At 51.1% G+C, this 25,802-nt stretch overlaps 1 long non-coding RNA gene across 6 annotated transcripts in view; it reads left to right on the top strand.

Moving 5' to 3' along the window:
• LOC119513641 overlaps window positions 1-23,367 on the top strand; it is a 196,635-nt gene extending 173,268 nt beyond the window's left edge. Inside the window, exons 3-9 of one of the 6 annotated variants that reach the window (XR_005212676.1) lie at window positions 13,809-13,905; window positions 16,783-16,898; window positions 17,141-17,387; window positions 21,071-21,190; window positions 21,279-21,374; window positions 21,568-21,788; window positions 22,489-23,367. This is a non-coding gene — a long non-coding RNA (uncharacterized LOC119513641). Of the gene's footprint in view, window positions 1-13,808; window positions 13,906-16,782; window positions 16,899-17,140; window positions 17,388-18,700; window positions 21,375-21,567; window positions 21,789-22,488 lie in introns of all 6 variants that reach the window. The other 5 variants (XR_005212673.1, XR_005212672.1, XR_005212674.1 and 2 more) reach the window with 5 other exon arrangements.
• The last annotated feature ends 2,435 nt before the right edge of the window (window positions 23,368-25,802 follow it).

Below are 25,802 nucleotides of genomic sequence, written 5' to 3'. Positions count from 1 at the left end.
TTTTCACAGCCTAAGAACTGTAAATTGTAAGTTAATAAATCTCCATTGTGAAAGCCAACCCATTTCTGGTATATTGCATTCTGGCAGCTTTAGCAAACCAAAACACATGCCCACACACGCTGTGCCAGGGAGGGTGACCAACTTTTCCCTGTTTGCCGGGGACTGTCCCAGTTTTCAGCTGCAAGGTCTGTGTCCTGGGTAAATTGAGAGAGTAGCACTCCAGTGCCAGGCATTTTAAGTCCCTCATCTCAAATCCTCCCTATGACAGGGCAAACTGGATGATGTTTTTAGATTTAAGCAGACTGAGATGGAGAGGTTGAGTGATGTGCCCAAGATCACACATAAAATAAGTGACTGAGGCAAGTCTTGGACTTAGACATAACTCCAACATTATGCACTTTTCCATGAGGACATCCTGAGCATGACAGATAGAAACAGGGGAAAGCTCTGTTTAAGGTCTAGAATGATCAAGGGGCGTTGGGCATAGTCATCTTTTGAAAGGGAGGGGATGGTCAGGGCTGGCCACCTTCAGTCCACCAGGACTCTCATGTTTGCTCTCGTGTTTCGAACCCTCTCCCTGCAACCCACCGGCCCCGAGAAGGCAGCAGTGGAGGATGTTATGACCGGAGGAAATGAGACTGGGGAAATGCGAATCTGTTGAGAACTCCCCTCTTAGCTGCAGACGGGCCTTCCTCTCCCTCTCACCTCCAGCCCCCTCCCCTCTGCCATCCCATCCCATCCTCTTCTGCTCCCCAAGAAGTTTCCAAACAGGTTTTGCTTGCCTGTTGGCCAGACCTGCTCGGGGCTGCTGGGCCTTGGGAAGAGGAGACAATGCAGAAAGATCCAGAGCTAATTACTGTTTTGTCTTTCGCTGGCCCTGCCTCTCTGCCAAACTGGGATTCCCATTCCACAGGGCCCTCATCCTCCGCTGGAACCTGGAGGTGTCCCAGGCACAGAACCCAAGTTGCTGATTATCATGGGCCCACTTCTGAATAGTGTCTGCTCCCATCTCTCCTACCCCTCTGGCCACACACACACGGCTTTCTGTGTCGGTTGCTACAACATTGCCTGGAATAGGTGATGGTTGGGGTTCGCCTGGGTCTCATAATTGCCAGAGTTGAGCACATAGGAAAGCAGGTGGGGCCAGCCACCCCTGAGGCCGTGAGAGCCAGAGTGGGGCCCTCTTGGGCTATTTAACTCACCTCATGGTCTGGGGGATAAAGATATTTAGAGGGAACAGGGAAGCCAGCAGGAATCAGCCTCCGGAGCTCCTCCCTGGGCTGCTCTGCTCCATCCTGAGGGTAGACACCCAGGCCTTTCCCTCTCGCAGGCAGCTGGGTATGATTCCCGACACCCCATCCGAGCCCCACTCTGCCTCTGCACCCCGTTCCCAATGAAATAATCACAGGGGTAGGTCTGGCCTGGGCTGCGTTGCCATGCCAACTGCTCTGATTTCTGTTAATCCCAGTGGTCCTTCCTAAGGGGGACCTCCCCCGGCCCCTACTCTCCCCTGCAATGTGTTTTAATTATAATAACTCCTGGGTTTCCAGGAGGTAATGACCGTGTGCGGGGAGCTGGCACTGGCCTGGCTTCATCCGCAGAGCTGCCCGCCCCACGGCGCCAGGCGGCCCTCCGTCTCCCAGCAGGGGTCCTCGGGAAGCCAAGGGGCAGGCCTGGGCAGGGTCTGCCTAGGGGGTCTTGCGACCTCGGCGCTAATGAACACAAGCCAGGGGAGCCTCGGCCTGGCTGGGTTTATGTCCCGAGGACGTTTTATGGCCCAGCACACTTTAACCCCCATCTTCACGCTCTCCCCTGCCACCACGCACACCTTGAAGGGAATCCATGGGCCATTACCCTTCTCCATGCCCCTGCCAGCTCCTTCCCCTGCTGGTCCCGGGCAGGGCCCCGTGCCACCCGGCGGGTGCTCTCCACCTTCAGTGCAGACGGGCTTCATATCTGCGCACGCCTTTGCCTAGAATCCCCGGTCGGACCACGTTTTACAAAACCTTTTAATTAGTAAAATAAACCTTTTAGGCACTTTTAAAAAGAAAAGTCACTGCAGAAAGCCAGAAGATGCAGAAAAGCTTAAGAAGTAAAGAGAAATTTTCCATAATTCCACTACCCAGAGTGTTACCTGGAATCCCAAAGTCAGGAGGGATCTTCTGGGTTGTCATCTGGGCAATTCTGAGATCATCGTCACCACCAGCGCTTCACACACTTTAATGGGCATATCCAGCACCCAGGGACCGTGTGACAATGCGGATTCTGAGTCAGCAAGTCTGGGTGGGGCCCGAGATCCTGCCTTTCTAACCAGTTCCCAGGGGATGCTCAGGCTGTCTGGTGACTTAAGAGTACCAGTTTATGACCTAAGGGTACAGGGCAGCACTGCCCAAAAGAACTTTCTGCAGTGATGGGAGCGTCCTCCCTCTGGGCCATCCAGTGTAGAAGCCGCTAGTCACACGTGGCTACCAGAGAAGGGCATTTAAAATTTTCTTTCATGTCGGTTCATTTCAACTGAAGCAGGCACGTGGAGACTGGTGGCTGCCATACTGGACAGTGCAAATGTTGACCGCACTAGGACTCTGTCTGTGAGGGGCGCTCACTCTGACGCAGACAGCCGCCAGTGAGATGTGTGGCCTGAATCCGCCACCCAGACCCTTTCCCCCATTGCCCTCCTCTGTGCAGCCCCCTCGGCTTTGCCCCTCACTTGCAGCCCTTCTGCCTGGTTTGCATCTGCTCGAAACGGGCTGCCCAGGAGTGAGCGTAGGAGCTGATGGCCTGGTTTGGGACTAAGAACCCCGAGTCTGGCCGAGGCATTCAACGTTCTGCACGAGCCCCGCTTTTCTGGGAAGCCAGTTCCATTCAAAGCAATGCCAAGGTGGTCTGAGCTGCTATCACCCATCAGACACTGCCTATGACTGCACGTTCCCTTCTAACAACATTAGGAGACAGTTTTTTGATTGGTGGAATAAGGCCACAAACACAATTGGTCCACATTCGTTTCTACCAAAGCTCTCCTGGGCCATGCCTTCCCATTCGCACGCTGAAATATTAGATGTGCAGTTGGGAGTCCAACAGCAAAATATTTCTGAAATCGTGTGTGCGTGTGTGTTTTTTTTTTTCTTCTAATTTAATGTGCCAGACAAGCCTCCCTGTAATTAAAACCAGAAACGAGGACCAGACTTAGACAGAGATTTGAAGGCTGTAAAATTCTAGGACAGGTTTATGTAAAGCAATTAAAAAGGGAGTTAAAAATTGTTAAAAAATTAAACACTAATTACTTTTTTTTCTCCTCTCATTTCTGCTGAGCTGTTTTGGCCATGGAGCTCCTGAAGAAAGATACAAAAAAAAAAGGAGAAAGTTTTGCCTTGTTGCTGTAAATCATGTTCAGCAAATGCTTCTCTGCATTTTGCAGCCGAACCCATCTGCTGTCAATTAGCCTAAATCATGCCTTTTCAATTAAACTGGCTTAGGGAAGTCTGGTAGCAAAACGGGTGTGTGTGTGGGGAGGGGGCCAGTGCGGTGGCTGTGGGGGGCAGGAGAAGGGTGAAGTCTGATTTCAGGCCGTGAGGTGGAAATATCTTTTAAAAGGTGTGATCCTATTTTAGTGTTTTCCATATAAAATGGGGTATTATTTGCCATACTGCGGGGAGCAGTGAAGGGTGGAAACAAAGTCGCGGAGTTGAGCCTTGGGAGTTGGAAGTGAATGAATTCTTGCCAACCCCGGCTCGGGGGCAAGGCTCGCCCTGGCTGAGCCTGCTGCCCAGACAGGGCCTGTGGCCTTAGCTGGGGGCTGCAGGGACGGGGGTGGGGGGCAGTATTCTGAGACCACCGTTTTATGGGCATCGAAGAAGGAGCTGGAAAAAACGGTTGGAGGACACAGACAGAAGACTTTCCTGGAGGGACAGTGGGTTAAGTATTAGAAGCGGGTGATGGGATGGAGCTGCAGAAATGCCTTCTAGCAGAGGCCAGTGAGGAGTGAGGGAGGGGACGCTGCTGCTGTTTTTAAACATAAAGTGGACTTACTTGGAACTCTCTGGATCTTGGTGCGGTCCAGGCAGGGGTGACAGGGGAATTGTCTCTGGGGACTTTATAGGGATATCTGTTTCTGACCCTACCTTCCTTTTTAGAGTCTCCCAATCATGTGGGCTCAGTTTTGCAGGGGTGGGGTGGGGTGGGGACACAACTTGAGAAGTTGCTCCCCCAGAGGTCAGGGCATTTGAGCCGAGGAGCCCCCAGACAGCAGCGTGTTTGTGTGACTTTGAACATGGCACCCTGCCATGTGCTCATTTGCCATCCTTAGTCTTCCCAAACCTTCTCTCCAGGTTTGCTTGTCAGGTGGGGTCTCCCCCAGGGACAGAGACTTGGCGAAGTTCAACGTGAGAGTTTGGGGCACTTTCTTGTTTGTGTTCACATCCCTTCTTTCTCTTCCTTGCAGAAGAAAAGCATGTTTGCCTTTACTCCAGGAGGGTTGAGGAATTTGCCTTCTCTCCCCGCCCCAACCCTTCTTTCAGAGGGAGATAAGTGGGTGGTCTGCTGAGGATCAGAGTGTTTATCTTAAATCACTCAGCCCCTCCTCTCCTGCTCCTCTGCCCTGAGCCATGAGCAACCTGCTGGAAAACCTGCTCCTGGGTTGGGCCTTGCAGGAGGAGGGGTGTTAGTGCAAGAAAGTTCCTTGACAGGAGCTGGGCCTTTGGGATCAGCTTGACGTCGATATTAGCAGTAATAATAACCATGGCTGAAATGTATCAAACACTTGGGATGTTCCAGCACTGATCTAAACATTTTAGGCGGAATCCCTCATTTCATCCTCACTGTGGGATACCCTTCGTAGCCCTACTTTGCATATGAGGAAACGAAGCCACAGAGAAGTTAAGACACCCACCCAAGGTCACACAGCTCCTAGGTGGCAGAGCTAGGATTTGAACCCTGGCTGAGGCTCCAGCCATGTGCTCTTCACCCGCAGAGCACACTGCCCCTGGCATTGGAGGGCCACTGAGAACTTCAGTGCTGCCTGCTGCTGTGCTCCTGGGTTGGGGTTTAGAGGAGAGGGTTGGTTATTGGAAGCCTCCCCCAGAACTGTCAGTTCTTTTATTGATGGTCTTGGCCATGACTTTGAGTTGGGCACACCTGGACTTGCATCCCAGCTGTGCCACCTGCCACTGGTGTAACCACCACCAATCACTTACTGTCTTGGCCCTTCTGTTAGGGTGGTTAAGCCCGACTTCCCCGGAGAGGTCAAGTTTTCCATGTGCTGAGTGTCCTCGGCCAGAAGATGCTCCACAAACACTGGGCTCCCAGCCTTCCTTCTTGGTGGCCAGAGTCCACGGAGCTTCGCCTGATTTCTTTCTGGCTTTGGGCCTGTTATTTCCACAGGATACACTTACAGGTCCCGGCCCAAGTGATTCACTCGAAACGAGACCTGGGTGGGACACCTTCCGCAGAGCCGGCCAACACCCTACAGGTTGGGTCTGGATGCCCTGTCCGGGGCTCCAACCATGCTGCGCCCTCCTGTCTGCAGGAAAGGCTGCCTCCGGGCCCCCAGGGGCCTGTCCTTTGTGCAGCTGGAAGGAAGGTGCCCCTTGCATTAAGGCTGACTCGGCCCCCTTTCCTGGTCGACAGCTCCTTCCGGCTGCCTGGTGCCCCATGGGTTTGTGCCCGGGGAAGGGAAGGGCCACCTGGCCTTGCTCCGAGCAGCCCAGCAGGCCCAGCATGCAGGACTCCTTGCTCTGAGCCCTGGTAATCCAGTGGGTGAGTGCACTCAACCATGAGCAGGGCTTCCAGGGGCTTCCACCGCGTCCAGGCACCAGGTCTCCCAGCCTCTTCCCAGGGGGTGCAGAGGTTGCCACCTGGCTCCAGGAGCTGACCGATGTGGGAGATGGGAGCTGGAGGACAGACGCTTCAGTCGGATGCACAAAAGTGCCTGCAACCTCAGGAGGCTCCCCCTGGTCCCAGAATGGAGGATCTGAGCCTACAGTGGGAAAGACGGCCAGGGGAAGAGAGAATGAGCTTGGGAACCCATGCTACAGGGGCTGCTTTCATCTAATGTGGACTCAACACACTCCTCCTCCCCTGTGCCCCAAACAGAAGCATTCTGGAAGCTGGGCTGGACTTGCGGCGGCTCTCAGTCAGCCTCTCCATGCCCTCCCCCAATCTCCCCACTTTAGGGAAGTTCGAAAACTTTTTTATCCACTGAGAGTGGAGTGGGCTGGAGGAGAAGCTGATACCCAGACAAAAGCACGTGGTAGGGAAAGTGTGGACGTTGGGTCAGATGAACTGGGCTCTGATCTCTGCTCCATCACGGATAGGCTGGGCACTCTCAGGCAGATTACTTAGCCTCTCTGAGCCTTTGCAAACTGAGGACAAATAATACTTTTCCAGTGTGGTTGCACAGATGGCCTAAAAGAATCTATGTAAGGTACCTAGCACAGGGCTGGTGCATGGAACAAATATGCAGTAAACTGTTCTATGTCCTCCCTGTCCTTCCTCTTCCCCCTACAGAATTCCGTGCTTTGCCCCCACCCGCCTGTGGTTTTGCACACCCAAGTTCCATGGGACACCCAGGGAGCTGAGTACCGTGGATGTGTGTGCTCCTCCCTCGGGTGCAGGCCGGGCTGACACGCTCCCTGTCCTGCAGTTAGTCACGGAGCTGCTGGCCGTGTGCTCCTGGTGGCCGGCTGGGAGGTGCCCCCTTGCCTCGGTGCAGACACATTCTCTGGCACAGCTGAGCCTTAATGTGATTGTGGAGAGGAGGTTGGCGTCTGGAATAACACCACAGGCCTTGAGGTTTGCTGTGTCTCATCATCCGGGACGGTGGCCAAGCCGAGTCGGCATCTCGCTCTCCAGGGGCCTGGAGAGCTGCGCTTTGGTGGCTGATCTGCCCGTCCCCATAGTCCTGCCCGCCACAGGCCACCAGGGCCCGAGCAGCCTGCTTCTGGGTTTCACCCTTCCAGCCACCACACTGCCTTCAGTGAGGAAGGTTTTCATTAGAACGCGCCCTGCTGCCTTCGCTTCCTGGCTCCAAGGAAACCCTGCCTCCAATCCAGGAGAAAGGATGGAACAGCTACCAACTTGGGGGGTGGAGGGAGCAAGTCCCTGGAGGTCCTCGTAGTATTCTTGGGATACTGTACCTACTGGCACGAACTTGGATGAGAGCTTCCATCCAATGAGGTTGGTCCAAACTGACCCAGTATTTCCTCAGTTGGAAATACAATCTGAGACGGGTCTAAGGATTCCACTCCAGCATCACCTCCTCCAGGGAGCCTTCCCTGATTCTTTATGCTACGTGGTTTTATCCTCCTACAGTTTACACGATGCTTCTCCCATCACATGAGCCAATTTGAATAGTAATCGTTTCCTCATATGTCTCTCCTGCTAAGCCACGAGCTCCTTGAAGTCACAGACTCCATGTCCCAGAGTGCCCAGTGGTCCTGCTCCAGGAGCATCCAAATCCATGCAGGCCCAGAAGCCACGTGGCAGCACCGATGCCCAGTTTCTGGAATGTGGAGAGAATGGGGCTCCTAGTCTGGCCAAAAAGCAGCTCTGCCCGCAAGGGAAGGCCAGCAGGATGGGGCTGTGGGAGAGCGGGGCGGATGGGTGGGGCGGCCACACCTCCAAGCTCAGCTAGCTGTGAGTCAGGGCTCCTCGTCTCATTTAAAGGGCAAAAATGAGAAGCACAGTTCAAGTTACCAGGTCTTAGACACATGAACACTATTTTGGAGTCAAGAGCTTGAGTAACTTGTGGTCTTCTGCTAGCAGGCCTTGGTCTTTTTTTTTTTTTTTTTTTTTGGAATTCTGAAGTGGAAGATTTGAGCTGTTACCTCTCCTGTGAGGTTCAGTCCAAGGTATATGTGAACCATCAATAGTAGCTGAGAGAAGGCTTCCCTTGGGTCTAGAGGCCGGGGCTCGTGAAGGCTACATTGCTGTGTGGCTTCGGGGATGTTCCTTAACTCCTCTGTGCCTCACCTATTTATTTCAATTGAAGCATTTGGCCTCTTTCACCTTCCAGAGTTGTGATGATGGTTACATCAGATGATACACATTTGAAAGCATCTTCCAAAAACTACTCTAAAAATGTCAAGGGCTGCCACCCTTCCCCTCCCCCCCCCAATGCACCTCCCCACCACACACACACTTTAGCTGGGTTCTCTGGAACTGTCTTTAAGTCAAGAAGTCAGTTTTGCTTGCTTGTTTGCTTGCTTTGGCCTCTGATGGAGACAGACGTCCTCATGAGGGGCAGAGGCCCATGCCCAGGACACGTGGTGGACGCGGCCTCCAAGCTGGTGACCTACATGTGATTTCTCTGCAGAAAGTGGGTGGACTTGAAGCTTGGCAAACTTCCAGTGCCATTGACCGTTCCAGCTCCTCCTGGAAAAGGGCTGCTGTGGTCCATGCCCCCCAGGGGTGAGCCAGTCCCTTTAAGCTGAGCCAAGTTATTGTTGAACCTGTGACAAAGCCTGTTTCCTGGTTTGTTCCTCCCTAACCCCGACTGTCTCGTAAGATCACGCAAGCCAACAGCATTATCTCCCCAGGGCCCACTGACGTAGCCGAAACCCTTAATTTTAGAGTATTGTAGACTGTTTATAAAGAAATATTGCTTTATACATTCAACTTGAGTGTGCGTTATAAATGAAGCTATAGAAGGAGATGATGGGTAAATGAATGTAAAAATGAAGAACAACAACAGGGCTGTGTTTCATCGCAAGGCCTGGAACGGTGAACTTAGACACAAACTATAATGTAACAAAGGGGTTGCAAGGCAAGACTCTGGAGTCATGGCTGTTTTTCAGAGCTTGGTAGCCCCTAAGGCTTCTTACTTTTTGAAGGCCTCACCTTTCAGCCTATCCAAAGTGGTAAAATGTACCCACACCCCACATTAAATATAATTGGAGGGAAAAACAAGAATGGGGCGATATTTAATAATTTTTATAACTTTGAGATTTAAGAAAAATGATGTATTCTTGGGATTTAAACTTTATTATATGCATTCACAGCTAGTTGAGAATGGAGTTAAATAACCACTGACCCGCTAGCAAGGTTATTGTGTAAATCCGTAATGGAACATTTAGTAAAAATAGATTTTGCAGTTCTTTGCATTCTGGAGCATATATATATATTTTAAGTTGTAAGGTTTTTTTTATTTTTATTTTTTTAAGTTGTCAGTGTCATTAGGATTTGGACACTTAAGAAAGAAAAATGTTTCAGGGGCCTGAGTTGGATTCCTGGCTTTCTTGTGCTCTCTGGGAACTGTATGGTCCCCTGGGCCTCACCTTCCCCATCTGTATACAGGGCCAACTCCCCCAACCCCCAGCCCCACCAAGGGCTGTTTTGCTGATTGTTGAGAAGATTAACTGTGATAACCAGTGAGTGCCTGATGCCTACTTGGAAAGTCATCTCGGTTAAATGTATTAGCGTTAAAAAAACAAATAAACAAAAGACACACAATCCTAGAGTTTGACTTTCATTTGGATGATTTTCTATTTGTTGCTAGTAAGATCCCAATAGCTTAGATTTAAAAAAAAATGTAATTATCAGGAATTTCATTCATGAAGAATTCAGAATAATTTCAGTGTCTTCGATTTATCTTTACATTTTCTATGATAAAAAGATTGGCCTGGGGAATTAATGATTTAATGATATAAATGATGTTTGGTGGAGAGGAAGAGGTTTTGGGTCTACTGGAGGGAGCAAGTAGAAACATCCTTAGAAACATCCACTTGGAAACAATTCGGCTGTTCATTGGCGTGGTTTCTTATCAGGTGCCACAGCACCTCTCGATGGCCCGGCCCTCTCCACCCGGGGACTGTGTTCTTGAAAATCAGGCAAGCATCCCTCTCCCGGGCAGCTTCCTCTAGCTAAGGCTTTTCACTAATTCAGAGCAGCCTTCCTCCCCGAGACTGACCTTGGAGGCCGTGTGGAGGTGGGGCCCTGTGGGTATCTCGGGAACCCCCAGGAGGCCTTCCCCAGAGCACGTGACAAACACACGCATGGCGTGACTCATGTCTGTCTGACTCCAGTAGCTTGCCCAACACGATGTTTGGCAGTCATATTTCTTGTTGTTCTAATTGGAAGGGCAAAGAGGTGGACTGCTGGATGGGACACTGTATGCTGGAAAATACATGGGCACTGCAGGGGGAACGCTTTCAGCCCCACCCAGCCACTTCTATTGGGTGGGTTTCTGCTTTGAGGCCTTGTGCGTCGGTTGTCTGCTGTTCACTACGTGCACACTGTATTCCTCCTGATGGTGCAGAAAGCATCGGGATTTAGAACACCTAAATTCTAGCCTCGGTTCTGTTAGTAATGAGCTGTGTGTCTTCAGATCAGTCACGATGGCCATGGATTAGTCTGGGTTTACAGCATATTGAATTCAGTAAGAATGACAGATTGGGAGAAGTGAGAGACTCTCAAAGATTGAGCTCTAAATTAATGAGGTTTTATTTGACTTTATTGTCCAGTTAAATGAGCGAATGTGTGCTGGATAATATGTGTTTGGCAGATTCCCAGATGGTTGAACAACCATACCCAAGGAATCCATCAAAAGCTCATTTCGAATTGTAGTTGTACTACAGAGGCCTCCATCCTGGCCTAAACGTCTCTCTGTGATTTGACTGAAGATCAAGAAAGGCTAAAGAGACCACTAGGCTAGGAGCAAAGCCGACGTGATGGATGTGATGGATGCAAGCATCGGGATCCCTGATAATCTCCACAGACTCAAACGCTCAGCCAAAACCAACAAGATGGAAGACTTTCAACTATTGCTGTTCAGTTCCATGTGGTTTCAAATTCAGAAGCACAAGCACTAGATTAGAGAGTCCTCCGTTGGCAGCAGTTCACATGAAAGAGATCTGGGGGTTTTAGTTGACCACAAGCCTAATGTGATCCAACAGTGTGACTGCTGCTAAAAATGTTAAAGTGCTGGTAGGCTATCTTAGTAGACATGTGGTGTCCAGACCCAGGGAGGTGATGGTACAGGGTTCACTGGCCTGATCAGGCCATGTCTGGAGGGGTATGATCAACCCGGAGCATCACATTTGAAGAGGAAGACGGTGACCGTTAGGGACAGCCGACGGGAAGCCATCTCAAGGGAGGAACATTCGGAGACATTGAAGTGGATTAACTGGTATAGTAGAGACCAACCAAATGCTCACCAATCTTGGATTTTCTTCCTAGGCACACTGGAAGGCAACCTTTCCCAGCCTCCCTGCGGTTAGTTGGGGGCTCAGCTCCTGTCTGAGAGAGTACCAGCAGAGCCGACGTACTTCATTTCCAGCCTTGCCCTGTAAAATGCCCTTTATGATGCTACATGTTTGCTCTTTTCTGCTGTTAGTCCTAGAATATGGCAAAATGGCAAGATCAAAGGAGTCCCACTCGGAAGACTTTATACCGAACCTCCATTTGTAGTGTGACAGGAGTGAAAAATAAATCTCTATTGTGTTAAACCACTGAGATTCAGGGGGTGCTTTTTAATTTATAGTAGCTAGCATTACTTACCCTGATGAATTAATTGTATGCAGCGATGGAAGAGAGAATCAGTGCGACACACAACGATATGCACTAACAATACGTATGGCAGGTTAATCTATTGAGATGCTGCCTTGTTCTCACAACTACAGGGCACTTGAGAGAATGAAAAGGTAATTTTATCCTTCTGGAAATATTCCTGGGGAAATGGCTAATGTCTGGGCAATTTTAACTGTCTTCCTCAATCCCCCACTCCCACCCCCAATACCTGTTCTAGTCATCGTTTTTTTTAATTTATTTTTTTAATGTTCTCATTATACCTCCCTCACTTGCTAGTTATGTGACCTTGGGCTAGCTGACCTGATCACACTGTGCTTCAGTTTCTTTATCCATAAAAAGAACATAATAATACGCTTACCTCCTGGAGCTGTGGTGAGGGCTAGATGAGTTAATCAAACAGCATCCAACAGTGCCTGGGACATGGAAAGTGTTTCGTGTGTGTCAGGTTTGGGTTTTCTTTTTAAGGGGCTGTCCAGAAGAAGCACCTCGCTCAGGTCTTTTGGGAAGGTTAGGCCGATCAGGTTGCCCACAGGTGAGGAAAGGAGAGATTCTGGTCTTTCGGAGGTGGTGGAGTCCAGGCCCCGCCTCCCCTGGGATGCCCTGCAGGGAGGTGGGTGACTGCAGGGACTCCTGCAGGGCATGGGCAGTGGGTGGGAGGGAGCTGGATGTTCATTGCAGCGGGGGCACCTGCCTTCCCAGGAGACGGCCCAGGAACAGAAGCGTCGTCTGAGGGCTGGGGAGGAACCAACCGCAAACCCGGCATTATGAAGTTGAAGGGGCAACCAAGGGGACCAGACCCTCCCCGATGGACCGGGGCCACCGGAGCCCCAGGCTTTGGCGAGACTATCTGTGAAGGGTGCTTTTCAAGGAAGCCGGCGATGAGCAGTCCCTGGAGCAGATCGGTTCGCCACCAAAGGAGACTGTGTCACTGGGGCAAGGGCCCCACGATCCCCTCCGTGCCCCTGCCTCGTAATTGCTGTGTGCCCTTGGAAAAGCCACTTAACCTCTCTGGTTTTCACTTCTCCCATCTCTAACACGGGCTAACAATACCTGCTCTGTCTATCTCCCAGAGAAGATGACAAGGAAGAAGGACCTGTAAACCCAATCATTTAGTCACAAAGTGCCTCCCTCTAAAGTGGTAGGGGCACCTGGAAACCAGAAATGGCCACCAAGAGGCCAAGAAAGCAGTGGAAATGATTCCTGCAGGAGTGGAAATGGAGCTAGACCTACTTGAAGGTCCTTTCCAACCCAGGTACTCTTCTTTGGGGTTATTTACCAAGCAAAAGCCCTCAAAGGAGCTGGGGGGCACAAGGCAAGGTCCCGGCTCTGTTTGAAGAACAGCTGGGCTGCATCATTGCATCATTGCTCGTGCTGCATCATTGCATCATTGTTCGTGGTCTTTCCTCCCTCCACCTAGATGGGGGATGGGGAGGCGCACACCCCTCAACCGACAGGGTGGGCGGCAGGGCGGGAGCAAAGGAAGGGAGAGATCGGGGGGAAGGGCAAGCACAGGCGTTTGCGCATCTCACTTAATAATTCAGAGCTGGTTGCAGCGCAGTGAGGTGTTTCACACTCTGGAAACGCAGATACTGAAGCATTCTTCCAAAATGAGAAAATGCGCTTTTTCTTTGCTTTTTTTTTTTTTTCCTTTTCCCAATAAAATAATTAAACCGGGATTTCCGGCGGCCGGACACCTCTCCGCCCTTGCTGTTTCTGTTTCCGCGGGGAGGGCGAGGGGAGCCCTGAGCTCTGGCAGGAGTGGGGGCGCAGCGCTTCTTGGTGAGGGGCTTGGCTGGGCCCCAGGCTCGCTGGCGACTGAGCGAGAGCAGGCCTACCGAGAAGGGTGTTGGGGTCTCAGCGGGGACAAGGGAGGGGGCCTGCTGATTTCTCACCACCCCCGATGACATACGGCTTCGCACGTCCCCAGGTCTCCAGGGCTGCAGCAGGCTGTGTACTTTAGACATGTGTTTGGTATTATCGGTGTTTTTACAATAATAACTGTGGTCTTGAAAGGGACTAAAATTAATTAAAATGCAGCACTCGGCCACACTTTACATTATTATGGTAGGAATGCCCGGCTGGAAAGGACCTCCGGGGGTCATCTAGTCCATTCCCCTGTCTCAGACTGGGTCTGCACCCCAGTTAAGCTAGAATTTGAAGATTGCTGATGAGGGAAAATCCATCGTCTTTGAGGTTAAAATTCCTTCTTTTGAGGAAATCTTTCTTGGCGTCTAAACTACAATAAGAAGGAAAAAGCAAACACTTGGACTTTGTTCTTGCACTTACAGAATTACCCCAGAGGAAGCCCGCCCTGGTCATATTTATCCAGCTCTGTGCAAGTCCTCACCTGAAGGCACCTGCCGGAAACCAGCCCTTGGTTCAGAGGTAAACAATGTGGCTTTTCCGTGGAAGGCAGGGTTTCCTGGCCCTGGCGCTGGTGATGTTTAGGGCCAGTGGAAGCCGTCCTGTGCATTGTGGGATGTTTACCAGCATCCCTGGCCCCTACCCACTGGATGCCAGGAGCACCGCTGCTCCCCACCCCCAGCCGCCACCCCAGGTTGTAGCAACCTAACAGTATCCCCAGACAACTGCTGAATGTCCTCTAGGGGCAAAGTCACCCTGGGTTGAGAGCCCTGGTTTAGGGAAAGGCTGTCTGGCATTGCTGCCGAGACCCAGGTTGGGGGAGAAGGCTGTTCTGTGTCTCAGGAAACCCCAAACCTCCCCTCCTGGAGCCCCAGGGCAGCAGCTCTCACCCAGAGGATAGTGAGGCACCCGTGGGCCATTGTCAGTTGTGAGGCGGGGAACCAGTGACCTTCTGCTAATAACATCCTGAGGCTTGCATCCCAAGATGCTGTTCCCAATTGCCAGAGCTGCCTGTCACCCCCAGCCACTCTCATTTGCGCTAAAGCCCAGACCGGGTTAGTGATGTCTACTAATATGCGGCGATTACACCTTATTGTCATGCTTTGTTTAAAATCTTGTTTTGTCACGTTTGGGTTTGTCCACGGAACCACTCTCCCAGTGACCATTGTCTTCCCACTGCAGTTCAGAGAATCCAGCTCTGTTGTGCGGTGTACATGGCTCTGTTGGCCCCGCCAGCCTCATCTCCTGTAACTCCCCATCATTCACTACACTCCCACCACAGCAGCCCCTCTTTTCCTACCTCTAACTTGCTTCTTCCACCCCAGGCCCTTTGCACGTTCTGTTCACACTTTTCCCTGAAGCTCTGAGCTAGGCTGACTCCATCACTCATTCATATCTCAGCTCAAGTGGCACCTTCTCAGGGAGGGGGTCTATGCCTGGCGTCTAGACCACGGTGTCCTCTCCTGCCCAGCCCACCAATCTCATATTGTCTGTTCTATTTCCACAGCACTTACCCTGACCCGAAACCACCGTGGCTGGCTTGTTCCCCATGTACCCCACAAACCAGAGGCTCAGATGGAGTTTGGGGTTGACCTATGAAAGAAAAGCAGAGGAAGGGGATTGGCCCAGGGAGCCATTAGAATGTGTGGGAGACCTGAAAAGTCTCTGCCAGCCCATGGCGTGATCTGGAGCAAAGAGTGGGTGGAAATGGCTTGGCCCTTGGACCATCACCTCGTTCAGTCCTTGCAGCCCCAAGAAGCACAAGACCTTGAAACCGAGGGCACCTTGAAGGTGCTCAGAGCTGGAGGCCGTCAGCTGGCCACCCGCCTTTCAGCTGGGCATGAGTCCTTTTTTTGGAGGGGGATCTGAGTGGCATGTCTCCCTGTCTGCCGCTCCCCACTGAAATGTAAATTCCACAAGAGCGGGACCTTGTAGACACTGCTGCAGGCTGATCCCCATTCCTTGGGGCAGAGCTTGGCACATGGGAGGCGTTCAAACAGTGGCGTGGAAAAACAATTGCGTTCTTTGGGGGAAAACGGCGGAGAACTACTCAAACTATTTTTCTCCCAGCAATGCCTCTACAGGTTTAAAAAATTCAGACTCCCAGAGAAAAAGGAAAACAGAATGGTCAGGTGGGCAAAGGCACATACCAGGGGCCCGTGGGTGCCTGTCAAACCGGAATGGTATCTGGGCGGGCAGAGCCCAGCACCTTGGGTGGCCAAAGGGACTTCAGAGCTGGTGTTCCCAGAGACGGGGGTGGGGGAGGTTGTCCTTTCCATTTAGCCTCCCCCCCTCCACCCCCACTGTTTCCTCTGCCAGCCATTCCGGACTGAGACAGGCTTGTCATCTGAGCTGTGCCCTTTCATGGAGCAGGTGAGTCCAGGGGTGCAAGGGAACAGGACAGAGGAATCTTCCTGGGTGGCGGGAGACTCCACCGGGCAGGTGCCCAAGAGCTTGGCGGGGAGGAGGGGGCTCTGCAAGTTCTCTGCACTTGTGCAGAGAGGAAGGAAGTGGAGGGGGTCATCCTGAAGAGGTGACTGCTCGGTCAGCAGGCAAGAACCCAACGTCATTTTCTCATAACTCTATTTCACCAGGAGGGTTCCCCCCACCCTTTTAATCAGAGTTACCCTGAATTTTGGGGATGGGAAGGCCTGATAGAGTGTTGTGTTATGGGGAGGGCCAGTGGGCTCTGTGGGCATCGTTAGTCCGCACTGGACTCCTCTGAGACCCCTGACCACTCTCATGGCCATGGGTCCCCAAGGGTCACTGCTGAGTTGCCTCTTGTTCCCAACCAGAGGCCTCCAGAGCTGCACGCCTTCATCTTCTGCTCCGTGGCGCCCTGATGGCCTCCGTTCCTTGGCTCCCGGAACATCACCGCCCTCTCTGCTTCCTGCCTGGCTCCCTCCCCTCCCCCAACCAGGGAACCTGTCTTAGTCTTTATTTAGGAGGCCCTTCACCATTGTGTGTTCTCCCCAATCTCTTGTATTTGCTATGTGTTTCAAAAACCGTCTTTGAAACTCAAAAACCAGAATTGGTGATATCATTTCTTTGATTTTTGCTGTATTATGCCTTCTCTAATGCAATAAATGCAATAGGCCATCACCAACTAGATGAGGAAACGTCGAGAAGACAAGGAAATCGTGTGTTTTGGGGGAGGCAGGAGTGGGCACTGGTTAGTATTTCCAAAACCCTATCCTATTACACTGGCTTTGGAGCGTTTGTTCGATCCAGAGCCCAGCTCCTCTCCCGCTGCATCTAAAGAAACTCTCCCTGTTTTACCCAGGTTGAGCTGGTCCAGTGTAGACTACTAAGCAGCTGGCACTGTCTTCTGTCCTTGATGGCAGCAAAAATATAGTAATCAGGGACTGAGAAAGGGCAAATCACTCAATTCCTTTCCAGGGGCAAGTCCTTTCTCTACAACGGCAAGACCGTCTCACAGGGAGCTGGGAAGAGTGGTCCAGCCCAAAATTTCCCAAGTGGCTGCCATGTTGGGATCTCAAAAGCCATTAATCCAGGTAAGAGTCAATTTACCTGACTCCACACCTTGGAGCTGTGCTGATGGGGCCATGGCTAGGGCTTTTGAGGCAGAGTGACCTGGGTGACTAATCGTGGGGAATTTGTTTCATTTCTCTTTGCCTCAGTTTCCACGTCTTTAACTGGGCATTATAATTGTGAAGTAATGATAGAATATGATCATGTTTGGAACAGTGTTTGGCTTGTCCGTTTGTATTTAGTAACTCCATGCTCCTCCTTCTAGGAAGTACAAAGATGAAACAGCAACTTTCATCTTCATAGTTCTGGGTATTTCATGCTGAGGATTCGTAGAGCACCCAAATGATCCCTGAAAACTGAAAGCAAACAAACACAGAGGAAAACTCAATCAGATCCTCCTACCCTTCCTTTCTTAGTTCTGATACCTAGGAAGATGGATAACCGAGTGTCTCATTTTGGCACAGACTCTGCAATGCTAAGGGACTTATTTCATACCTGAAAGTCTCTTACTGGTAAGAAATGTTTCCTTATTCAGTATCAATTTCTTAAGCCGATTGGCTTGATTCCATTTCTCATTGTTACCTGTGCTCACCTAAAGCAAGTTAGAGGTGTAACACTTTAGAAGAAAATGCATGATCAAATCCTTGCCTTTAACTGAGCTCACCATTTACTGAAACCAAAAGTCTGCAGGAAGGTTGGTAGGGGGTGATTTGTTTTAAGCCACAGAGGAAGCACTTGTGATCTCAACTACAGCTTTTTCTAGGCATAAAGTTGGGTTCTGTACCCTTCTAAAGTCAGGTGATTTCTCAGCTTTTGTGCACTTTCAGTTCAAGGTCATTGCCAAGAGCCATTATGCTCTGGAGACAAAGGGGAAGTGCTGGAATGGTTAGGGGAAGGCGGGCCTTGGGAGAGAGGAGCTCTCAGAGCCCATGGCCTTGGGGGGTGGGGGGTGGGGGGCAGAACCAAATGACAAGGAGGTCACTTGTATACAAGACCACTTTCCTGTTCAGCGTGTAAGAGAGCCCAAATAAGATGCAAATTTCACATTGCATTCCTGAAATGTAAGTCTTTGGCAACATTCCCTGGCAATCGAACTCTTAAATCTGACACAGAGGGTTGGGGCTGGGCAGGAGACAGAGGGGAAAATGGGACGCTGAGCACAATGAAAATCTCTGTCACTATTGCTACCCAATTACCTGTCTCTTGTCTGGAGGTGACGAATCAGTAACACTGCCAATGGGTTCGACAGTGTGGATTTCACTGTCTGCCCTGGCAACCAACACCAGTGGGGAGGACTGGCAGAAGAAATGTTAAGGACTGGTCCATTTGTGCAAAGCTCTTTTACCTTCTCTGTGCCAACTAGAAAAGGCAGCATCTGCACAGAGATCCCCGCAGACCTTGTGGCCTGTCACGAAGTTGGCTCATTCTCTACTGCCAATGAGAGGATAGCTGTCACCAATGGTTTCCAGCAATATGGAAAAGGCTCAAACTCAAGTAGAGGCTTAGATTTGCAGTCAAGGAAGTTAGAGCTGGAAGGCAACCCAGAAATAACTAGGTCCCCTCCAACACCCTCATCTTACAGAGAAAGAAATTAGGGCCTGGCCTGGGGCGGGAGGTTGCCCAAGGGCACAGAACCACTTAGTGGTAGGGATGGAAGTAGGATGCAGACCAAATGATACGTGCATATCCAAATGGGCATGGGAGGCTTGAGCTCAAAATCTGGTTGGGATTGTACATGTCTTCTTTCAGGAGAATGAAAAACTAGGTGTGTGGATTTCCCTTGGTTGCCCCTCTCTACTCTGCCCCAACCTGCTCTGTGTCCCAGGAGACTGACCTGTATGATGTCCTTCAGAAGGTTCCCTGCCCTCTGGCTTCCCATTGGCTCTGGACAACGATGAGTTTGGGCAGGAGATCAGAGAGAGGGAGGAGAGTGAAACTGGGGTATTCACCTCTCCCCCACCCCCATACTATCCCTTGTGTGTTCACTTGCACCTGCTGTCTCCCCCATCCTTCAGCTCAACGGCAGGTAGTTGAGCCCCTGTGGATGGCACTACCCCCTGCGATTTCCCTACACCTGCCCACACCTTGTAAAACAATCCCTTTACTAACTCGCCTCAAATTACCTAATTTGAGTGTGTCATCTATTTTCTGCCAAGACCCTAACGGACACAATAACTGAAAGTTAAGTGGAAGAATTAAAAAAGTTGTAATGGCATTTATTTAGCCCTTTTGCTTTTTTACATTCATCCATAGTAAGCTAAGACTTTGAGAGCCCCCTGCCAGGAGAATTTGGGGAATAGAGAAGATAGATAACACTGACATAATCATGGGAATGAGCAAAAGCTAACTTTCTTCTGATTTTATTATTGCTGTTACTGTTATTGCTATTAAAATTACACAGGTGACGCATGCATTCTGGTCGTGAAGAAAACAATACAGGTATATATGGGTTGACTGATTCATTCTTTCCTCCCCTCATCTCATTCCCCTCCCCCAGGTAACCACTAATGATTTTCTGTTGTTTGCATTTCTTCTGCAAATGTTCTTTTCACTTTTCTGTAGTTATCATCTTTCCCCAGGTTGACTGTCTTTGACCCTGATATTATCTTCAGATATGGAGGCTAGTATACATAATCCTTGGTCTAGTATTTCCAATTCTATCCCAATTCAAAGTATATGATTTTGCCAGAGATTTTTTGCAAGTCTCCTAAGATAACCAACATTAGGTAACAAAAGAGGAAAATCCAAAACTTAAAACACCTGGAACACATGTCCCCTCATGTGATTTATATTATATTTGATAAAGTTACAGATTTTCTGAATCTACCTATTTACCCTCCTATCTGAATAATTTATCCGTATCAATCTGTGTATCTATCATCTATCTATTGATCTATCTATCATCTGTCTAATCAACTTTTTAAATTTGGTCTGCTCTACTGCTAGATGTTCTCTGCCTTGACCTTGGGGTGTAACTGCCCCGATGGCATTATTATGGCAAGTGTCCCCAAGGACCTGTAGGGTAACAATCACGGATGAGAACTGAAGAGCTTCTTGTCCAGTATTTCATGCACGTAGGAGGCTGAGGCCCAGAGAGGAGAACAACTTGCCTGACGGACCACTGCCAACTGATGGTGGAGCTAGAACTTGAACCCAGACCTTCTGATTCTCAGCCCATGCCATTTCCATGGTGCTGAGTTAATTTCCAAAATTTAATTAAGTCCAACTCAAGAGGCATTAACTGGCACCTGGGTGTGCTAGCAGCTCATGAGAGGCGAGAGTGATTCAGAGGTGAATATAATCCCTCCCTCAAAAAAATAGTCAGCTGAAGGTGGAACTTGCTTGTTGTGCTCTTGTGTAGGAGGACAGCAGAGCTTGCAGAATTTCTTTGGAGCATCTCATCAGTAAGATTTATCACCTTGTCCATGTTTAAATTCTAAGAACAGGAGACTGTAAGACCCCAGAGGCAGCCATGGCTGCAGAATAGAAACTCACACAGTTGTTCTGGGCCATCTCCTCTGCTGGTTCCCGCCTGCTGCTTCCAGAGACAGCTACTTCTCTGCTCTGTTCCTATGCTCAGCCATATCCACTCCCAGGTTTCCTAGCTGGCTACTCCCTCATCTTCCTCTGTCAGCAAGAGATTTTTCTCCAATCCTTTTTGGTGTCCATTAACACCATCCCTGTGACAAGTTGGGTTCGTCATTTTTCCATCCTTGTCACCTGCAGGGAGGCAAACCTCAACAAGCCTGTCCCGTCGGACTTCTTTCCCAAGTCATTAGCGTCAGGAGTCCATCCAGCTCTCTCGACTGGGTCCCTGCTGGCGTTCCCAGTGGGCGATGATGTATCCTTACAGGTGCTTCTGTGAGCTGAGATCTGCAGAAGCTGTGTGTTAAGTGAGAGGAAAAGGGGAAAGCAGCTCATGGTCTGCTATTTCCCGCTTGAGCACTCAAAGCTCACACCACTCCCTCCCAGGGCAGCAAAAAAGACAGGGGGCGAGGGAAGTGCCTTGGATGAGATTTGCCCCATTGAAAAAATAAGTAATAACCAAAACCTCTTAGGCCACGTAGCTCTGGGGCAAGGAAGAGGTGGGGACCTCCCCAGAGTAGGCTCCCGAAGTTTCCTGTTTTCAGGCAAGCGGGAAGCATAGTGCAAACATCCGTCTTCGTTTACGGCCTTGGTCTTTGTTCTCGCTCAGCCAGTGTGCCGTCCTGGGGTGGCCTTCCCAGCGCTTTCTCCTGCCCGGGTTATCTGCTTCAGATCAGGAGGGAAGGCATGAGCATGTGCTCAGAGCACCCAGATCCCACACAAACGCCAGGTATAATACTAATCGTAAATGCTTGCTCTGGGACCTCTTGGGGAATGTGGGGTTGCACCTCTTTCCCTTAAAGTTCTCTTCTCCCTAGAACGCCACACCTATTGCATGTTAATGTGCCAAGCTTGAAGCTGAGTGGTGGGGGGAGCCACTCCCTGGTGGATTCCGTAACAAACTGAACTGGAGGGTGAGTTCCCATGTCCGCTAAAAGAATTCATTCATGCCCTGCCTCTTTGGACATCCGTGTTTGCGAGGCTGCTCCTCCTTTCTGTCAACCCCTCCCCACAGTCTAGAAAATCCATGACCCTACCTCCTCATTTGCCCAAGTTTATGCCCATTTCCCCAGCGTAGTTATTAATAAGACCTTTTCCACTCTCAAGAGTACCCCAGTTTGGATGGTAACTTACGTGGTCTCAGACTCATCATCCTCTACAGCCCTTCTGGGCAGCCGCCAGTCAAAGACGTTTCCCAGCACCGAAGACAGGGCTTGGCTCCTAGAAGGACTCCGGGAGATGTTGATTATTGGCCCAATGTGGCTATTTGATTATCTTGGCAATTTGAGGCCTATGAAGAGGACAAGGCAAGAAACCTGGGAGTGATGGTACGTGGCTTCCTGTACAACCCTGAGTGGTCGAACGTGCAGGAGGAGTAGGAGCCCAGAGGTGCGTGGGGAGTGGTGTTTGTGCCATGCCAGTTCCACCGTGAAAAGTTAGCCCCCGCTTTTAAACCCTGCCAGGGAGGCGCTGAGCATTCAAGGCAAGGTCTCCACGGGAGGAATTTGGGCTTCAGGAAAATGGCGGAGCCATCCATGAGCCTGTTGCTTGGGGCAGGATGTTAGCACATGCCTTGTGGGCTGGCTAGCTAGGAATATGTGTCATTTATTTAGAAATTGGCACCTTAGGAAGCGTATTTGCATATGCCCTCCCTTGGGGCTTGCAGCCGCAGGAGGTGGGGAGAATAGGTATTATCAGCCCCACTTTTTTTTTTTTTTTTGACATTAAGAAATATTTCCAACATTGCACAGCTAAAGGGAGACAGAATGCAGGGTCCAAGGGGAGTCCGACTCTGAGCCCAGTGCTCTTTTTGCCTTGTTATCATGGAGGACTTTTTGAGGACTGGTAAAATCACTTAGCATTCCGGTAGGCATTTAACACTCCCCATAAGATGATCTTGCTCAGAGGACCCAGGCTAACTTTTGTGCAATAACGTGATGGATCAGAGATGCCCTTGGGAGTTGGGAGATGGGGCGGGGCTGCTTTCATAGGACTGCCGTCTATGACATTCCGGTTCGCAACTTGCAGGACTCTGGCAGCGGGGAACCGGTGGCAGGACCCCCAGCCCTGGAAGCAGGGAGCAGAGGAGGTGCACGGTGCGGCAACGACCCGGCTCTAGCCCGGTGCTCCCACTACGTGATGGGGAGCATGTCAAGGCACGGGGACTGAACTGTGGGTGACCCGGTGGAGCAAGGAGGCTAATTAAAGCTTCTCTTCCCCGCACTTCAGTCACAACCCCCTCCTGCCCTTCCTCCTGATGGTGCGGCTGATAAGGAAGGATTGAATTTGTGAAAAGCGATGAAGATGTTTGGATAAGCTGCGGTACCCAGGCAAGCCGGCCTGACGAGTTAGGGCTTGTGGGAGGCAGCAGGGGTGTCTGGAAGCTTCGTTAGGGCAGGCACAGCGAGGCTGAGAAGAAGGGGAGAACCGAACGCTGAAGGTGACACCCTGCGGTCTGCACACCCAGGCAATCCCAGTGGAAATGGGCTTGCTGCAGAGAGGTGGCTTGCCCCATGCCACCCAGCGGCCAACAGCTTCTGGGTCCATTCCCAGGGAGCACCTGAGTGAGCCTGGAATAAACAGCTGCCATGAATCTGGGGTGGAGAAGGAAGGGTGAGGGGACTAGCTGAGCATCTTCTCCTCCAGAAAGACATTAGACAGCCTAATGGGAAAAGTAATAAAAATAACTGTAGCCATCACCTACTGCGTGTCTGCCATGTTTCAGGCACTGTGAGGAGGGCTTTCTGATCCATATCTTATTTAATGCTTTCATATGAGTCCTGTGGTTGTTATCATTTCTGTCATACTGATGAGGAAAGTGAATCTCAGAGAGGTAAAGTAACTTGCCTAAGGACACACAGCTAGTAAATGATAAACCAAAACCAAACAGTGGATTAAAAGCAAAAACAGAACAAACCAAACAAAAAATATTAAGCAGTGAGACTCTGGAGGGTTTGTTTCAATTCACATGGTCCAAGACAGCCCACTGGGCTACAGGCAGGGCAGGGATGGGATGGTGGTGGTGGTGGAGGGGTTGCCAGGATGGGAGGGCGAGATCTGTTTTTATCTGAGGCTGCCTGCGGCTCCTTCCTGGGCCTGGCAGCTCCTTACCTGCCCATTGGCCCATCAGGTCTTTCTCAGGTATAACCAGGGAGCAGGTGCTCCCTGCAGATGGGGAGCTCTCCCAGCCCCAGACCCTCCCGTGCGGGCTGTTGCAGCACCAGCTTCTGAAGCTCTTCCAGGTGGAATGCCTGACACCTGCCTGACCCCAAACACCACCCCACCCTCCTCTCTCGCAGGGGCTTGGGATTCCCCGCCACCTGGTCTCCAGGTCTGGCCGGCGTGTGCCCTACTGTGGGGGGCCTGAGAGCTGGCGGCCTGTGGCTGTGTTTCTCCTCGGTGCAGCCTGCCTGCATTCAGCCTGCGGTTCATGGGCGGGTGATGGAGGGAGGGTGGTGTCTCTGGGGTTGTCCCCGAGGCTGGGGAGGGTCTATGAGAGGGACAGGCTGGCTGGCCTGAGTGTAGCCTCCTGCGGGATGGATGCATCATTGGCTTCCAGGGAAAAGGGAGGCCCCTGCACCCCCCAATGCACAGGGCAGGGGTGGAGCCACTCTCCTGTCAGGCCACCCCAACTCTTCCTGGCTGCTGACTTCCACCTGCCTCCCAAGGCCAGTCTCCAGGCCGTGAGGCCACGTGGCAGCACCTGCCCATTCCCGTCCTCCCTGCTGGGAGAGTCCTCCAAAATCTCAGCCGTCTTTTGAAAATGTCTCCTTTTCCATGGTGAAGGCCCAAGCCATTTAATCGGCCAATTCCATAGCCTGCTCATCCCAGCTGACTCCACAGTCACATGCACCAATTAATACATCATTTTCAACACAAGATTTTTCTAGGCACTTTCTTTGTCGGGAATCCCTTTTCTCCAAGAAGGCAAAACTAGGGTTGCAATAATTAAGGCTGGGGCCATCTAGACTGGCTTGGTCTGGTCTGATCCAGCTGCGGCTGGAGGTAGTCTGAAAGAGGTGAGGGAAATGTCTGTGCATTTTGATATAAAATACCTACCATTCTGGTTAAATGCAAGGCACGATGCATAAATTAGCCTGGGTCATTTGAGTTAACAGTCGGGGACTTGGTTTTTACGTTCTCCGGGGCGCCTGCGACTCATTTCATTAGTGTCAGTTTAACAGTTGGTTACAGGGATGAGGGTAATATCCGTGATTGCCTGCTAGTTAAGTGGATGTGGGCTTTTTACGTGGAAAGTGGGAGGCCCGGGGACCTTTCCAGTGGCTGGGCTGGGCAGGCACTCTGCTGTGGCCCCGGAGAGGGGAGCCACAATCCCCCGAGCCACCGCAGGTCTGGCTGGGCCTCAGCTGGAGCTTGGCCCGGCAGGCCCCTGGGAAGGTGAGACGCCACTTCTTTGGGGCTAAGTCATTGTCTGAGCAAGAATTTTCTCTGGGGAGCCAGACAACAGCTCAAGAGGCAGCTCCCCGGAGCCCAGGAGAAATTGACAGAGAGCAAGCTCGGCCCCTGGGCCTCCATCCCGGGGAAAAAGTCTGCTCTTTGCAGCCTGGGTTGGGTTTTCCTTGTGCCAAGGAGGGAAGGGCCGCCTTTGATTTGATTTATGCAGACATTTATAGATAGCATACAGGTTTGCTCATTCATAAAATGGAAGAACAGTGTGGTTTGTTTTTTTTTTTTTCCTTGGCTGGGCTCTGGGGCACCTCTCAGGGTAGCCTAGCTGATTGTAATCATTTCCGGACATGTCCTGATCTGCCTGCGGGGAGAAGGCCAGGTTGCATGGGAACAGGTCACAGACGCAGCTGGAGTGCCGGCCGCCTGCCCTGTGGAACGGAACCAAAGTGGATTGTGAACGAGGTGCCCTCCCAGGCCTGCTTCCCCGCACCCCTCCCAGACACTTGTCCATCCCCCACGGCTTCCGTGGGGCCCCGGGAGCTTCCAGAAGGCACGACGGTGGCCATAACGTAGGAAGAGGGGATGCTCTTTGGCCTGGCAGCCCGGTGGGAGCCAAGTTCAGCCGTCCCCCTCCTAAGCAATCCGTCCTTGGCTGAGCGGATTCACTGTGCCAGCTTCTTCTCAGCCTTGTCAGCCGGTGGGTAGGCAGCAGAGCACCGGTTTGTAGTAGACAGTGATTTTATTCCATGGTGTTCGGGCCCACCAGCTCTGGATACATGTGCCGTGAAATGGGTTTTGGTGGTGTGTGGGTGACAAGGGAAGCAGGCAGTAGCTCTGGGCTGCATTAGTGAGTGAAAATATCTCTGAGCAAAATGCAACACTATGTGTTTGTAATTGTTCCTCCCTCTTGTTTTGAGCCAAAGGTTTAGAAC

Source organism: Choloepus didactylus, chromosome 18 (assembly GCF_015220235.1).
Source record: "Choloepus didactylus isolate mChoDid1 chromosome 18, mChoDid1.pri, whole genome shotgun sequence".
NCBI lineage: Eukaryota > Metazoa > Chordata > Mammalia > Pilosa > Megalonychidae > Choloepus > Choloepus didactylus.
The sequence above is the reverse complement of the archived record's forward strand: the minus strand, read 5'-3'. Positions and strand labels throughout refer to the sequence as shown.